We start from the raw sequence: 17175 nt of genomic DNA, 5'->3' as shown, positions 1-17175 counted from the left end.
AGAAAAAAGAAACAGCTATATATAGCCTAACCATGCTGAATTACAGTATGTACCTGTATGATGCACTGACAGCCTGTGACTGTGAACCTGGTCGGACCCTGCCCTTCTGCCTGAGTTTGAGTATGATGCTGCCCAAATAAATGTTATTGTTTAGTGCTGTACGCTTTCGTGGTATTATATTGTGTGAATTATCATCTGTATGTTGTTTTTCTTTCACTCGACTAACCGCCGAGATAATACTTGAGACATGTACTTCCGTAAACATACATTTTTTATTTGATTTTTTTACAATATCGGACCGACAGTCCCACATATAGCGGCTATAATGTCCGAATAGAGAATCTACCACCACCTAAAGAATGCTTATTGTATTTGTATTGTATTGTATTTTCGCTTGCTCATTTTCCTTGTGTCTCGCTGCCTACGTTTGACGTCAAAGTCATGTTGCTATTGGATACGGCTAACTATGTATATATTTTTAAATATAGGCCTATATATTAAAATTAAGGTTGACACAATGAAGGGCCACTTATTTTCTTTATTTTATATATTTTTAAATTATATATAAAAAAAGAAAAAAGTTTGGATCCAATGTTAGGGGGCCCCCTAGTGGCTGGGGCCCCCCCGCGGTGCGTCGCTTGCGGGCCCGTCCGCTACGCCACTGCTGACGATGTGTTCAGGCTGTTGGACAACAAGTATGGGAACAAGGCGAAGATAGTCTGGCTGATCACCAACGAGGTCCAGGCACTTCCTTCCATCAAAGGGAACAACCCCAGAAGAACTATTGAACTGATTCAGGCTGTGGAGAGAGCGCTGTGTAACCTTCAGATACTTGGAGAAGAAGACGCCGTAAAGAACCGTGTGGTCTGCCAGTCTCTGGAGAGCAAGCTTCCAAGTTCACTTAAAAAAGAGTGGATCGTGCACAAAACCAACCCTGTAAACATGTTCTCTTCGCTAAACCACTTTAACTGCCTCCTGGAATTCCTGAAGAGGCAGGAAGAGATTCTGGAGGAATTGGACCAGTTGGAGCCAAGCCCCATGGAGAAAGATGTCGTGGGGAAAAGTTCATCAGACACAAGAAGTGACCATTACAAGGATTACCTGAGGAAGGCTTCCACAAGGTCTACAACGGGCCAGGAGGACGATCATCCAAGATGCACTGTGTGTGGAGACGACGCTCACGCCAACAGACTATTTGCATGCAGGGCCTTCAAGGGTCAAGATCTTGCAGACAAAAGAGCCCATCTGAAGAAGATTGGGTCATGCTTCAAGTGCTTGCAGGCTCACGCTAAGGATGGCAACGGGTGTACTCCAAGATACCTTTGCACAAAAGTAGACTGTCGGAGAGGAGGGATTTGAGATTGAGATTGATTGAGATTGAGATAACGTTTATTGCCACTATGCATTACACATATAGGAATTTGCTTCGTCACCACAGCAAGTGCGTTTATACTTTTTTCACATGTCAAAAAACAGGACAACACAACAACAACACAGGACAGACAACAGTGCATTGGATAGTGCGGTATAAAGTAAAGTGCAGTGCAGAGTTTTTTTACAGTGAGTCCAGTTCAGTCCTGGGCAGACTTGGGGGCGGGGGGGGGGGGGGGGAAGCCAGAGTCATTTAGCAGCCTGGCGGCTGAGGGGTAGAAGCTGAGCCTGTGGCGGGCCTTCAGTGCCTTAGGCAGCCGCAACCTTCTTCCAGAGGGAAGCAGGGTGAGGAGGCCGTGGCCGGGGTGGAAGGGGTCTGCCATGATCTTCCTTGCCCTCCTCAGAGCCCTGGTGTCATGCAGGGAGTTGAGGGAGGGCAAGGGGCAGCCGATCACCCTCTCTGCTGAACGTAGCACCCGCTGCAACTTGGCCTTGTCCTTGGTCGTTGCAGCAGGGAACCAGGTGATGATGGAGTGGGTGAGGATGGACTCTATGATGGCCTTGTAGAACTGGACCATCATGGACCTCGGCAGCTTGAGTTTCCTCAGCTGCCGGAGGAAGAACATCCTCTTCTGGGCCTTCTTTGTGAGGGCCTCGTGTTCTGCTCCCACTTTAGGTCCCGGGAGATGGTCATGCCTAGAAAGCGGCATGACTCCACGGAGGCCACCGGATTTCAGACCATAATTATCTCCTCTGTCCTAAGCCACCTACCGAAGAAGGAAGTTCACATGTGTTGACCACCAGATCGCTTTTAGACTGTTATGATATCAGAATGGCAGAGATACAGCAGTTGAAAGTGTTTATCTCCGAGCGATTAACAGCGGCAGCTTTTGAGATATTCGGGGCGGTGGAAAGAACGATGTCAGAGTACCAAGGAGAAGTCTCCCGTTGCAAGGAGGAGAACCACCGTCTACGGACGTTGCTAAGCATCCGTTTTCAACCGGAGATAAAGCTCCATAGAACAGATCGACCTCACAGCCCAGCTACCATGTCTGAACACAAGTCCACAGACTCCCCAGATTCCATACAGATGTCTCTCAACCCTGCATCTTGGAATCGTTTCCCCACAATGGAAAGTAGGTTGCAAATGGTGTGGAACACCCCCATCCGGATGACAATGTCTTTGAACTTGTCGTGCTTCCACACTATTTCTGTTGCCTTGGCGTAGAGTGCTTGATCAAACACGCAGACAATTGTCTTTAACTGCAGGGACTCCATGATGCATACTGTCTGGTTTAGCATTTCGTACACAGTAGACAGTTCTGTAGCAGGGGCATTTATTGTTGGCAGGTAGCTCACAGTATCCTGGACCACAGTGACATTGTTGCGGGTCTGGATGTTGAATCCAGTCCAGCTGCTCACGGTCTGAGCCTCTGGGGCAAACATTCGAGCAAGCAGCCAGATAATGTTCTTTGACTTTGCATCATGGACCTGTGTGGTAGTGTTGGCATCTACACTTGGGGTGTTTGTTGGCCCCACTCTCTGTCCAGAATTGTAGGTGGGTAGCATCCGTGCTTTGGGGCTGATGCTCCGCTTCTTTGACTTAACGACTGTAGGCATGATCCTTTGAGGTGCAGGTCCAATGACTTTTGCCTGGACAGCTATGCCATTGACTCTGTGAGAGGTTCCTGCTCCACTAACCGTCTCCTCTAGTCGGTCTATGTTGTCATAAGCCAGGGTTGTGAAGACATTTTGGTAAATGTCTGCTGGTAGTGGTATGTCGTCCCTTGATAGTTCCATCTTCTGCAGACACAGTGCTGTGTCAATCTCTTCAGCCTGTGAATAGGACACACCGTGTCCGAGACGATTCAAGGTGTGTACCAGTTCTGTATTTCCTGTCAAGGACTTCACAGCAAACGGCAGAAGTAGATGTTTTGGTGGCTTGATTCTGCCACTGGTGACTGCAAAGACCAAGTCACTGCCAAAGGAGGTGGCAAGTCGCTTGACTCTTTCAGATGGACTTGTGCACTCGCTGTTTCCAGTCAGTAGTGTCTGCAGGAACTGAGTAATGGATTTGGGAAGGATGAATTCATGTTCTACTTCAGGTGGCCACACTTGGGTGTATTGGTTTTTTTAGCTCATTTCTTATCAGCAAAGCTGCTTCTGTTATATCACCTGGTATGCTGTTAGATCTGGTATGCTGTAGTTCCATATTCAAAGAGTATACAGTTTTGGCCAGCTCAGTCCTTGAAAGGTTGTCTGGGTACAGAAGAAGCCTCCCACTGTCATCAGGAAATATATGGATGGTTCCACCAAACTCTATTTCCATCCTACGGCAGAGGTGGGTCTTGGTCGAGTCCTTCATCTGGCTGATACCAAGAGATGTCATAGTTGATTGAAGTCTCGATGATAGGTATCTCATGGGTAGCACTTCTGGGTTGGGGAAGAGTTCATTTCTAATATAGGAGAACAGTACCTCGTACGCATGTTTTTCTGCTGCCTCATATGCAACTGCATCTCCACCGTGGTCCCTTGAGTCGGCAGCAGGCTCTCCACGTGTATAGGAACGGTAGCAGGACCTATGATAATGGCCCTCAGCAGCAACAAGTTCTCTACTTGTGATAGCAAGCATTCTGTGGTCCAGTTTGGTGACTGCTGCTTCTCTGATCCTTTCATCCGCACGCAGCTCTGAACACTGGATGAAAGGTTCCCTTGTATTTTTGCCCTTTAGATATTTTGTTGATTTCTCACAGAAGATACACACATTATCATACACTGTGGATTCACTTGCCACATCTCTACACGGTCTTCTTGAACTTACTTTTCAGGATTAGGGTTAGAGTCAGAGGCAGTTTTGTTTTTCTTTGTGATCGAATCCAGGGTTTTTTTCAGTGTGAAAATACTACGGCAGCAGCGATGATAACGCACTGGTGGAATAACTCCCTCACATACGTTTTTGGCTAAGTCCAAAATTGGCAGATGTTTTCGGATTTCTGCCGCCCTCAACAAAGTATTCCATGACTCCAGGTTTTGGGGTGACACCAGGTTTGGGTTGGAATTATCATCAGAGTAGTGGATGATGCAGTCCATGCGGGCCCGCTTTCTTGGCAGGTTGCTGCTGCATTCGCCTGGATCCATCATTAAACCCAAACTTACTGCTGATGATGTGGGTCTCTGAAATAAAGGAATACATCTAGTTTGACATTAAATTACCATCCTTATTATAAACAAAAATATGTAATGGGTCATTTTGTATAGGGTGCCTTTTCCCTCCCCAGTACAAATCAGGTTGTATTTTGTCTAAATTTGGACAAATACTAACTCCATTAGTTTTTTCATGTGTAGTCAATTGTTATTTATTATGAATAATAATTATAAAGAATTCCTATTTAAAAAGTATTTTAATAGCAATCATGCACTGAAAACACAATTAAACAATTATGTCTATGTCCTATGTCCTGCCTATGTTGTTAATATATCTAAATATAATACAATTTAGGTGCCTGAGCTCGACCACCATGTTTTTCAGCAAGTTAGATATGTCCTTTATATAAGTTATGAAGTCCAAATGGCACCCTATGAAAAAAAATGACCCTAATATTACTACAATATAAACACCTGTCTCAAGGCTGGGTACACAGCAGGCTACTTGCTAGCTAAACTAGCTAACTAAAATGTTATTAACTAGCTAGCTAGTTATAATAATATTATTATTAATAATAATAATAATAATAATAACTTGCATTCATATAGCGCCTTTCAGGGAACCCACGGTCGCTTTACCACTAACTCTAAACTAGCTTGCTAGCTAAAGTTACCTGAGGTAAGTTTGTTATCTCTAAATATGGATCTGTCTGGGGCTAATGAAGCTAAATTCAATTGAACACACACTTTATTTGTTTTAATACTTTGAACAAATTACTTACCAACAAGGCATCTGCCTATGGTCCTAGCGGTCACCAGCAACAGTCACTGAACATGTAACTACCGAGAGGCTACAGACTCACTCACTGAACATGTATGCACAAAGATGTGTGATACCTGGACATAAACAAAACCTTCAAAAAGGGTTAAGGCAAGGCAAGTTTATTTGTATAGCACATTTCATACAACAAGGGCAATTCAAAGGGCTTTACAGTAGGCCTATGTGTTATTATCCATATTTTAAAGGCTTGCTTAGATTCGTTTTTTAAAATGTGTGTTTACAGATTAGATTTTTATTCTGGAAAACTATGTAAATGAATGCATATTTTAAGTAGATAATGTATCATTTGTATATTTAAACATACAAATTCATGGGTTTGACCTTTCATCTGACACCGCCTCAGTGTCCTGCATTCGGGTCCACAAGTCCCCTGCCATATTCTGCTCCCCTTCGCATCAGTCGCGCATAGCTCGGGCTATAGGAATCTATCATATCAAAACATAATCTAGGGATGTATAGGAATAAGAAAATCACATCTAGGATTTGCCCAGAATTTGGTAATGAAATGTTCAAATTGGGGGTTTGGCCCAAGGACTAAATGTATTGTCGTCCGTCTGTTTCAGCTTTGATGCTAAGGAACCTGGCGTGGTTATGGCTGAAAATCACTGATGTCAAGCCCCCCGGAGGTGATCTTCATGTTCAGATGAGGCAAAAGACACCACATGCCCACCAGACTCCACAGCACCTCAGAAAACTGTATTACTTATCATTACTTACTTTACTTATTATTGTGATTAGGGGAGAGTGAGGTAATGTGGGACACCGGGTAATGTGAGACACCCCCTGTATCTAGGCAACGGAACACATTTGTGGTCATGTGACCATTATGTTTTCAAGCCCCTCCCATTCCCCCATTGCCAGGAAGGAGAAATTGGTGCTGGTGCTGTGGAAAGTATGTTTTTACACAAAAATGTGTTTTTTGCATGTAAAAGTAAATTTTCTTGCTGTGAACTTAATCAACTGTTGTGTCAAAGCAAATTGATTCAGGTAGAAAACGTATATCATGCATGTTGATGAACTTCCAACACATAAAACCATGTGATTGATGCTAGTTGAAGATTAGCCTAAATTGCTAAGAGATGTTGTTTTTTCTAAAAAGGTGGCTGTGGGGTAAAGTAAGACAAATGTTATGGTGTAAAGTGAGACACTGTCAAGTTTAGTTTAGTCTTAAACATATTTTAGTGTAATATTACATAACATATGTTTTATTTTTTATGTCATAAACATTGTAGAAAAGACATCATGCCAAGAAAGTACATCAGGAAGACAACCTAGGGCCAAACAACCCTAGAAGAGATGGAGAGTGCAGCCGCTGAGGTCATGCAAGGAAAGAAGTACTTAAGAAAAGCTGGAAGGGTTAGAAATATTGACAAGACAACCCTACAAAGATTCATAAAGAAAAAAGAGAAAGGGGAAGTTAAATCAGTAGCCTGGGGTGCAGTAGCTGAGGCAAAGAGAATTTTCACAGATGAGATGGAGGAGGAGCTTGCCAAACACTTGAAACAACTCGCTGACCAGTTCCATGGCCTTGCTCCAGTTAAGTGCCATGAACTGGCATTTGAATACGCAGAGAGAAACAATATCCCTGTCCCTGCCAATTGGACAGAGAAACAATGTGCAGGTAGGCTAGGGTGTGCAAGAGATCACGTGATTCTGTAGGTTAACTTAGGCCAACTGATCTTGCCACAAAGCTAAATCTTATAATAATGAATTCTCTACTCTTTAGGAGAAGATTGGTTTGGCAGATTCTTAGCACGTCGCCATCTCTCTGTCCGAACTCCGGAGGCAACATCCCTGGGAAGGGCTACAGCCTTCAATAAAACTACAGTGGGGGAGTTCTTCGAAAATCTGTCTGTCGTGATGGACAGGTGACAGAATTAATTATTTAGTTGCAAATGTTTTATGGAGGCTTTACCTGTAAAATGTGGTTTTGATTTAGGTTCTTCCCTTGCCTCTCTTCTTTAACAGGCATGCATTCCCTCCACATATGATTTACAATGTGGATGAAACAGGCGTCTTTACAGTTCAAAAGCCACGGCAGGTAAGCTACACCTGATACACTAGAGAGCACCAGACTGATACTGAGTGGCTTGTGATAATGACCAGCTAGCTATTGTCAGAATGCTGAAACTAATGCTTTTAATAATGTTGTGAACCTGTGAACTGGAAAAAATGAATGGACTGAAACGAAATGCAATGTACCTTTAGACCAATAGTAGCCTACTGATTGCACATGCCATTGATTCTAAACGTTCTATTTGATTCAGGTTGTGAAAAAAGCAAGTTGGTTCTATCACATCAGCTGAGAGAGGAGAACTGGTGACTGTGGTGTGTGCAGTGAATGCTGCTGGGAATGCCATACCTCCCATGTTTGTCTTCCCCAGAGTGAAGTTTAAGGACAACTTCATGATAGGAGCACCTCCAGGAGCCAAACGTGCCTCCACCAAAACAGGATGGATGAATGAAGACACCTGGCCTGAGTTCCTTGATCACCTGATACAGCACACTCAGTGCACTCCTGACCGTCCCATGCTGCTAATCCTTGATAATCTTAGAGCTCACATCTCACTCAAGGCTGTAGAAAAAGCAAAGAGCAACGGTATTGTTCTGCTCACCCTTCCACCCCACACATCGCATCGCTTGCAGCCTCTCGACGTGACCGTGTAGGCCTATGGCCCGCTCAAGACCCTATACAGCCGAGCTCTTGATGGGTGGATGAGATCCAACCCTGGCAAAACAGTCTCCATCTACCAGATTGCAGGACTTGTGAATGAGGCCTTCTTGTCAGCAGTGACACCCCGTAATATCACTTCTGGATTCAAGTCCACTGGGATTTTTCCATATAACAGAGATATTTTCCCTGAGGAAGCGTTTGCATCATCCATGGTGTCAGACCGGCCAAACCCTGAGCTGCAGCCTGCATCCACTGGTCCATCCACTTCAGATGATCCATCCCCTGCAGATGATCCACCTTCTGCAGTTGAACTACCTGCTGCAGATGATCCACTCGCTGATGCTAATCCATCCACTCCGCCTGGTCCTCATGGATGTGCCTCGCCAGCTGACTCAGATGTGCCATGTGTTCCCAGCCAACCTGGACATGTGTCTCCTCGTAAAATCCTACCACTTCCCAAATGTCCCCCCAGAGCACAAATCAAAAGAAAGCGTGTACTGGCCGAGAGGCTGTTCCAGAGGGGGGGGGAGGAGGAGGAGCTGGACGCTCGCATCACACGCAGGGTGCAGAGGGCCGCACGCCAGCAGGCCGATCAGGAGCAGCTGAAGAGGCTCCACAGAGCCCAGGACATCCTGAGACAGCTGGAGCAGGTGGAGGAGAGGCGGGGGCAGCTGGAGGAGAGAGGCGTGGCTGTGGAGAAGGCCCTGCGAGGGGAGGCCGGTATGGGCAGACAGGATGATGCTCTGATGCAGCACTGGTTGAAACTCCCTCTGGAGAAGAACTCCCTCGTGCACTACGAGTCTGAGCTCATGATCTTTGCTCGGGAGCTGAAGTTGGAGGACAGACAGGGCCGCCTGCAGCAGGAACTCCGAGAGAGGATGGCAGTGGATGACCACCTGAAGACGGAGGCAGAGCAGTCAGAGGAGCGTGTGATCCTGGGGGAGATGTTGGAGGTGGTGGAGCAGCGTGATGCCCTGGTGTATCTCCTGGAGGAGCAGCGTGTGAGGGCCCGTCAGGAGGACGAGGACCTGGAGGCCCTCACGCTGTCCCGCGGCCTCGGCCTGCACTGTGCCTGAGCCCTGTGACATCACTTCCTCTCACACGCCGACCCAACCAGCCGTGTGACATCACTGTGCCACGGGAGTCTGGAGGATCAGATTTAACGAGTGCTGCTGTTTATGCTCTGGCCTGGGGGGTCCTCCGCACACCCCCCACAACCTTTTAATGTAATTCTGTTTCAATGGCACTGTTTATATAAGAGAAAATACTTGTAATGTAAGGTGTGTTGAGGGTAGTGGTGGTGTGTTGTGAGTAGTGGTGGTGTGTTGTGGGTAGTGGTGGTGTGTTGAGGGTAGTGGTGGTGTGTTGTGTTGTGGGTAGTGGAGGTGTGTTGAGGGTGGTGGTGTGTTGAGGGTAGTGGTGGTGTGTTGTGAGTAGTGGAGGTGTGTTGTGTTGTGAGTAGTGGAGGTGTGTTGAGGGTAGTGGTGGTGTGTTGTGAGTAGTGGAGGTGTGTTGAGGGTAGTGGTGGTGTGTTGTGGGTAGTGGTGGTGTGTTGAGGGTAGTGGAGGTGTGTTGAGGGTAGTGGAGGTGTGTTGAGGGTAGTTTAATGTTTTCACATCACAATGCTTTCTAATAGTATGTTTGACTTCGTAACTTCTGTTAAAGCAATAAAGCAATTCTGACTTTGAAAAAAAAAAGAAGAAAAAAAAAAAGAAAGCGTGTGAAGACAGCCATCCTAACTGATACTCCAGAGAAGCAGACAATAGAAAAGGCTTATGAAGAGAGACAAAAGAAACTGGCAGGGAAAAAGCAAAATAGCAAAGAAAAGGGAAAACCCAAAAAGAAAGCACCCAAAAAGAAAATCATAGATAGCAGCTCTGAGGAGAGTGATATCGCAGTCCCACTTGATGAGGAGTTTGACGAAGAGAGCTCTGAGGATGAAAGAAGTGATCTTGGAAACACAGATCTGAACGTGGGTGACTTTGTCCTAGTTAACTTTGCAACCAAACGCAGGAGTGTCCGTTACGTTGGCATGGTTGAGAAAGTTGAGGATGACGAAATACTTACACAATTCCTCAGAAGAATCCAGGGAAACAAGAAAGTGTGGGAGAGACCCACGTTTGCTTTAAAAGACAATGATGTGGCACATGTTCCTAAAGGTGATGTGGTGAAGAAGCTGCCTCAACCAAATAGGCCTGGAGGAACCACACGGAGAGAGCAACTCTTCACCTTTCCCTGTAACCTTCAGGGCTGGAATGTAGAGTAGGCCTTGTTTAAGAGTATGAGGCTGATGTTCTAATCCAGGTGGGTCTAGCCTATGTCCTGAGTCCCAGGCTGTTCTAGCTGTTTCTGATGGTCCTATGTTCTGACCCCCAGACTGTGTACTAGCTGGTTCTGATTATGGGTCCATGTTCTGACCCCCAGACTGTGTATTAGCTGGTTCTGATTGTCCTTTGCTCTGACCCCCATACACTAGCTGGCTCTAAAGGTCCTGTGTTCTGACCTCCACACTGTGAATGTTAATTAAATAAAACATTTACAATTATATTATGTTGTATTTGATTTACTGTTTAGGTACTTTGGGTTACTTTCAAGTATTTTTAAAAATGTGCTTAATTGACCAATCCCCATAACTCTGTTACTAGTCCAACATTAGTTTTGGAATGTGTGGTTGTCAATCTAGCTGTCAGGATTCTAATTGTTACAACATGTGTTGTTATGGTAGTTTTAAAGTGGAAAAAGTAAGTGGATCAGCTTACCCCCAACTGGTTCACTTTACCCCCTTGATTTCTCTGGTCGGTCTCAGTTTACCCCTAAGATGAGGTAAAGTGAGACACAAGACCACTTTTTTAAAAACAATCATATTTTCATTGCCCTTTGTCCTGAAGACATTCTGAGCATTTCCATAGCGAGAAAACATCCTGAATTAATGGGAAATGTGTAAATTTTACTGATTTACTCATTTTAGCTTGGCTAGAGGGGAGCAAATGTAAAAAATGTCCCACATTACCTCGCTCTCCCCTATGTACCTTGCTCTAATGCTAATGTTGAAAACATTAGGACACAGGAATTGCACACTACCTGACTACTTGAGAAATACCTGAACACTTTCATTTTCATCTTATTGAACTTTGCACAGCATGTTACACTATGGAACACTGATGTGATTCCTACTGAACAGCTATGGTTCACCCAGATAATGTCTGTGTTGCCCTTGGAGAGACTTAAATATGACCTGCAGGATAAGATGGATGTGTTTTCTGAAGTGTGGTCCCCCTTCTTATCTTTTATGGAAGAGAATCCATGACGTTATTTGAGATCCACTTTTTTTTTCCTTTGTTCCTTTTTTTAATTTAAATTTTTCTCTAGCTTGCATTTATCTTTTAGATATAGGAACTCTTATATCTACGTGGTTGTTGATGGTGGTAATGCCCCCCCCCCTTCCCTCATTGCACACACATTTTTGTTTTATTTTTTTGTCTCTGTTGTGGTTTATTGTCTTGTTAGTTTGCTGTTGTGTTTTGTCTTTTAATTACTTTATTTTTCTTACTTTCTACTTTATGGAGTTATTTGTTTTCCCTTAATGTCTGTCCCTGCTGTGACGTCTAGATGTTTCTTGTTTGATAAATTTACCCCCCCAAAAAAGGAACAAAAAGAATTGTAAACCAGCACATACTTAAACATTTTACATTTTTAAACATTACGCATAGAGGACAACTAGGGAAACAAGTCTGCAGTAAACATGTTTTTCAGCCCTACGAATGATGTTAAGGACATAAATTAAATAGGTCCTGATGTGCAACTTGTTTCTCGTAGGGGGCTGCTAATACCACATTTCGCGACTATTCCTCAAACGGGACAGGATTCAGGACATCATAATACACGTCCCTTAGCAACGTCTCGTAAGCATCAGTCGAATGATGCGCCAGGCTGTTGTTGTTGTTGTTGTGCAACTAAGTTGTTTTTGTTTGAAGAACAAATGGGTCAGATTATTCTCATTCCTCCAACGGATTTCGGGTCAACAGTCATGTTACGCCGTAGTCCTCGCTTGAGTGGGTACTACCAGACGGACGATGACGGTAACGGCAGCGTGCTCTCTTACAAAGAGAGCCCTGTGAGATACAAAGAGACACAGAGGAAGAAGAGACAGGCAGTGGCCCCCTCCAGTATGACCCCAGCACCTGCTACTGTTCTGGCCCCAGCCCCGGCCGTGCCCCCCAGGGTGAGTCTGGCCCCAGCCGTGCCCCCCAGGGTGAGTCTTCCTCCCCCAAGCCTGCACACGTCCAGTGAGGGCCTCTCCAGTCAGTCAAGCCACCGATCCCAAAGCCAGAGTAGCACTGACACCTCTGGGTACACTTCCTCTGATGGCTCCCAGAGTGCCAGGACTACCACTGCCAGCTGTGGCTTGGCCTCATCTCAGGCAGCAACACAGAGGGGCACAATGGATGTGATCTGCTCTTATGCTGGTGCGTTCTATATCGTGGAGCTCCGCCCCATAGGGGAGCTCTGCTCCTATTGGTTTACCCCGCTACCTAAAGTAGCCAATGACTGAATTTTTCAATGCCTGCGCCCGCCCTGGGGTGCTATATAAAGGGGCGTCCTTCGATCCCTCATTCTCCCAAACATTTCAGCACGGGTTTATATCTTTTTTCTTTTATACTTTATTGCAGGAAAATGTGTGTGTGATTGGCTTCTCGTTCCGTACATTTCCTCCAGCATTCTGCATTGCCTGTTGGCCTATATTTTGACAACATTTTCGGTGTTAGGAAGATCTTCATATTTATTTTCCAAGCAAATTCTTTGCAGAATTTTGATTGTGTTGTCTTAAATATTCTTTTGCATGCTTCTTTCCAATCGTCATCCGTAATTGTTATTGCTAATTCGTTTTCCCATTTTTCTTTAGTGTTATCTTCTTGTATCTTGATTTCTTGCATGATTTTGTAAATTTTTGAGATTTTTGTCTTTTCACTGTTTCTATTTTTGATCAGATATTCCATTAGTATATGTGATCTTTGTTCCTGTCTCCTCTGCTGTGTTATAAGGTAGCTTCTAATTTGTAAGTACTTAAAAAAATGGCTATTACTTATATTAAATGTATTAACTAAGGTTTCAAATGAGTCTATCATGTCATTTGTAACCATCTGTGAGTACACCTGTAGTCCCTTCCTAGTCCATTCTTCTAATATTTTGTCTGTTTTATTAGGTAAAAAGTCTGGGTCACTGGCTCTCTCTCTCAAATAAATACATTTGTCATCACATTTATACATTTTACGAATAGTTTTCCAATTTTTGAGGGTATTTTCTATGCATCTGTTATTTCCACTATATTTTTGAATATCCTTTAGACTCAGAAAAGGTAATGTTCCTATTGATATTGATATTGCTTGTTTTTCTATGTCTTTCCATTTGGTTTGAACCAAGTTATTCATCCATTTCATTATTGTATCTATTTGAGTTGCATGGAAATAGGACTTTAGATCAGGGAAATTAAACCCTCCTTTTTCTCTGGTTTGAGTTAGTATACTAAGTTTTTTCCGTTTACTTTTGTAGTTCCAAATGAAATTTGAGAGCATTGTATTCCATTTTTTGAAGCTACGCTGTGGAATGGGAACTGGTAATGTTTGAAATAAAAACAGAAACTGTGGGAGGATCATCATTTTGACGCTTTCTACTCTACTCATTAAGGATTCAGGTGTTATCTTCCATCTATTAAGATCTTCTCGTATTTTATTTTCAAGGGCTTGATAATTGTCTGTGTATAATGTTGTTATATCTCCAGTAAGGTAGATTCCTAAATATTTGATTTTCTTTGCATCCCATTTCAACTTGTATTTTTCCTTAATTTCCGAATCTATCTGTTCTCCAATTGTTAATACTTCACACTTACTTTCATTTAGTTTATAACCAGAGTGTTTACTATATTCTGTAATTGCTTCCATTAGGCTTGGTAAGGATTGGGCTGGTGATGTTAAATAAACAACCACGTCATCTGCATATAATGCCAGTTTGTGCTGTTCCTCTTTTATCGTTATGCCTTTGATGGTATTATTTTTCCTTATACTTTCTGCTAGTCCTTCCATGCATATAGCAAATATAACTGCTGAGAGTGGGTCTCCTTGTCTTGTACCTTTATAGATTGGAAATCTTCTGGATATTGTGCCATTTACTTTTACTCTTGACACTGGATTTTTATACATTCCTTGAAGCCATTTATTAAAATTCTCATGAAATCCAAAGCTTCTTACAATTTCAAACATGAATGGCCATAGCACTCTGTCAAATGCTTTTTCTGCATCCAGTGTTAAGAGTAGAAGGTTTGCACTATTGTTTTGTGCGTAGTCCATTATATTTAACGTCCTCCTTATATTATCTGACAACAGCCTACCTGGTATAAAACCACATTGGTCGCTGTCTATTATATCTGGCACGATGTCCTTTAACCTATTGGCAATAATGGCTGTTACTATTTTATGGTCCGTATTCAGTAGTGATATTGGCCTGTAAGACGAACATTCAGTAGCGTCCTTACCTTCTTTATGTATAACCGTTATTATAGATGAGTTCCAAGTAGTTGCCCAATTTCCCGTTTGTAATACAAACTTATATGCTTGTAAAAGTAGTGGTATCAATTGTTTTTGAAAAGTTTTATAAAATTCATTAGTATATCCATCATCACCTGGTGTTTTCCCCATTTTAAGATTATTTATTTGTTGTTGTATTTCATTTACTGTGATGTCCTTAATGAGCTGTTCATTTTTTGATCTTGTTACTTGCTTTAAGTTTAACTTATGTAAGAAATCTTTCATTAGTCCCAGGTCAATGTTTCCTGTGTTTTTATAAAGGTTCTCATAATATTTTACGAATTCTTCAGCTATTTTATCCTTTTCCGTTATTGTTCCAGAGCCTTCTACAGTCTTCAATTTCGTGTGCTTTTTTAGTCTGTGTCTTAAGTCGATATGCTAGGAGTTTTAAAGACTTAGGTCCTCCATCGTAATATTTCTGTTTGGTGTATGTCATTAATTTCTCCACTTCCTCTGTACGGATTTTATCCAACTCCTTATACTTCTTTTTTAATTCATTTTTTACTATTATTTCATTTGTATTTTTTAATTTGTCTTCCAAGTGTTGTATTTGTTGTTCAAGTATTTTCTGTTTTTGTTGTGTTTGTCTTTTCTTCCATGCACAATATGATATTATCTGTCCTCGTAGTACCGCTTTAAGGCCCTCCCATATAATAGTTGGATTAGTATCTCCATTGTCATTTATCTCTATGTATTCTTTTATGGCTTTATTGATTTTGAACTTGAAGCCATGGAGGCTGAATACAATGTGTATGCTGAAGAGGAATCAAAAGGTAATGCTGAAATAGGAAATATTAAAGTAATAACCACTTGGCCTCCAACAAGTCAGCTTCCAATACAGCATGACAGCACTCCATGTGCTCAAGTTTCCCAAAGTGCTTCAGTCCTTCCTTGCTATGAAAGCAACCCAGAGCCAAAGGAGAATGAAGCCTCGATGCTTCATGCATTAAAAGAATCCCTGGCAATGACTAGACTTCCAGCACCAGAGCCGTTCCATGTTCACAGGAGACCCACTTAAATTCATTGAATGGAGTAATGGCTTCAAGGCTTTAATCGAAACAAGCTGTACAAACCCAGCATATAGGATGTTCTATTTGAAAAAATACATACAGTAGGTGGGGAAGCACTTAGTGTGTTAGAAGGAACATTCTATAGAACTGATGCGGAAGCATACACACAGGCTTGGGATGCCTTGAACAAGCGCTATGGCCACTCCTTCGTGGTCCAAAGAGCATTCCGGGGAAAGCTGAGTAGTTGGCCAAAGATTGGTCCAAGAGACTCGCTTAAACTAAGGGAGTTTAGTGACTTCCTCATCTCCTGCAAGAATGCAATGCCCCATGTACAAGGTCTAAAGGTTTTAGACGACTGTGAAGAAAACCAGAAGTTACTACTGAAACTTCCTGACTGGGCAACAAGCCGCTGGAACCGTTACGTCACTAGAGCACTGGATGAAGGAAAGCCATATCCAGGTTTCAAGGAGTTTTCGGACTTTGTGGCAGATGAGGCACGCATTGCATGCAATCCAGTTTCCTCCCTTCATGCATTAAAGCAGACAGAAGAAAAACCAGAACAGAGGGAACAGAAGCGTCACAAAGCCAGCTCCATGGCGACGTCAACAAAGGTGTCACAAAAACCAAATGCCACTTCAAGGTACTCAAGTGGAGCAGAAAGTAACACAGGTTTCAAAACCAGCCCTTCGGCCACTGAAAGCAATGGGCAATTAGAATGCATTTGCTGTCAAGAAAACCACTTCATATATAAATGTGAAACGTTTGCAGCAATGCCTCTGGAGGAAAAGAAAAGGTTTATCTTCGACAACAATATGTGCTTCGGATGTCTCAGAGTTGGCCATGTCTCCAAAAACTGTAGAAAAAGAGCTACTTGCAATATTTGCAAGCGGAGCCATCCCTCTCCGCTTCATGAAGAACATGTGCAAGGAGAAAGACCAGAAGCACGTCCACCAAAAGAAAGTACTTCCACTGCCTTATGCAGCGTGGGAGTGGACAACAGTGATCGCACTTCAATGATTGTTCCGGTGTGGCTCTCTTGTGCGGCAAAAAACAGCCCTGAAACCTTAGTGTATGCATTACTGGACACACAGAGCAGTAATACATTTATTGACCAAGAGGTCTGTGAAAAGATACAAGCAGACACAGAACCAATCAAATTGAAGTTGTCAACAATGACTGACAGGGGTTCAATAGTGAACTGTCAAAGAGTGGTTGGGCTGAAAGTGAGAGGGTACATGTCACAAGAGTGCATCAAGCTACCACCCGCATACACTCAAGAATACATACCATTGGAGCAAAATAGTATACCCACTCGTGAAAGTGCGAAAGAGTGGACGCACCTTCTCAGCATAGCAGAAGATATGCCAGATCTGTTGAACTGTCCTGTAGGACTCCTAATTGGCTAGACTGTGCAAGGGCCCTGAAACCAAAACAAGTGATATCAGGGGAAGACTACGATCCATACGCAGTCAAGACGGATTTAGGCTGGAGCATAGTAGGATCAAAAACACCTCGCACAAGCTCAAGGGATGCGACAGGGTTCTGCCATCGTAT

The sequence above is a fragment of the Nansenia antarctica genome (assembly GCF_963989245.1).
Source record: "Nansenia antarctica genome assembly, chromosome: 3".
Taxonomy (NCBI): domain Eukaryota; kingdom Metazoa; phylum Chordata; class Actinopteri; order Argentiniformes; family Microstomatidae; genus Nansenia; species Nansenia antarctica.
Note: the sequence above shows the minus strand (reverse complement) of the source record.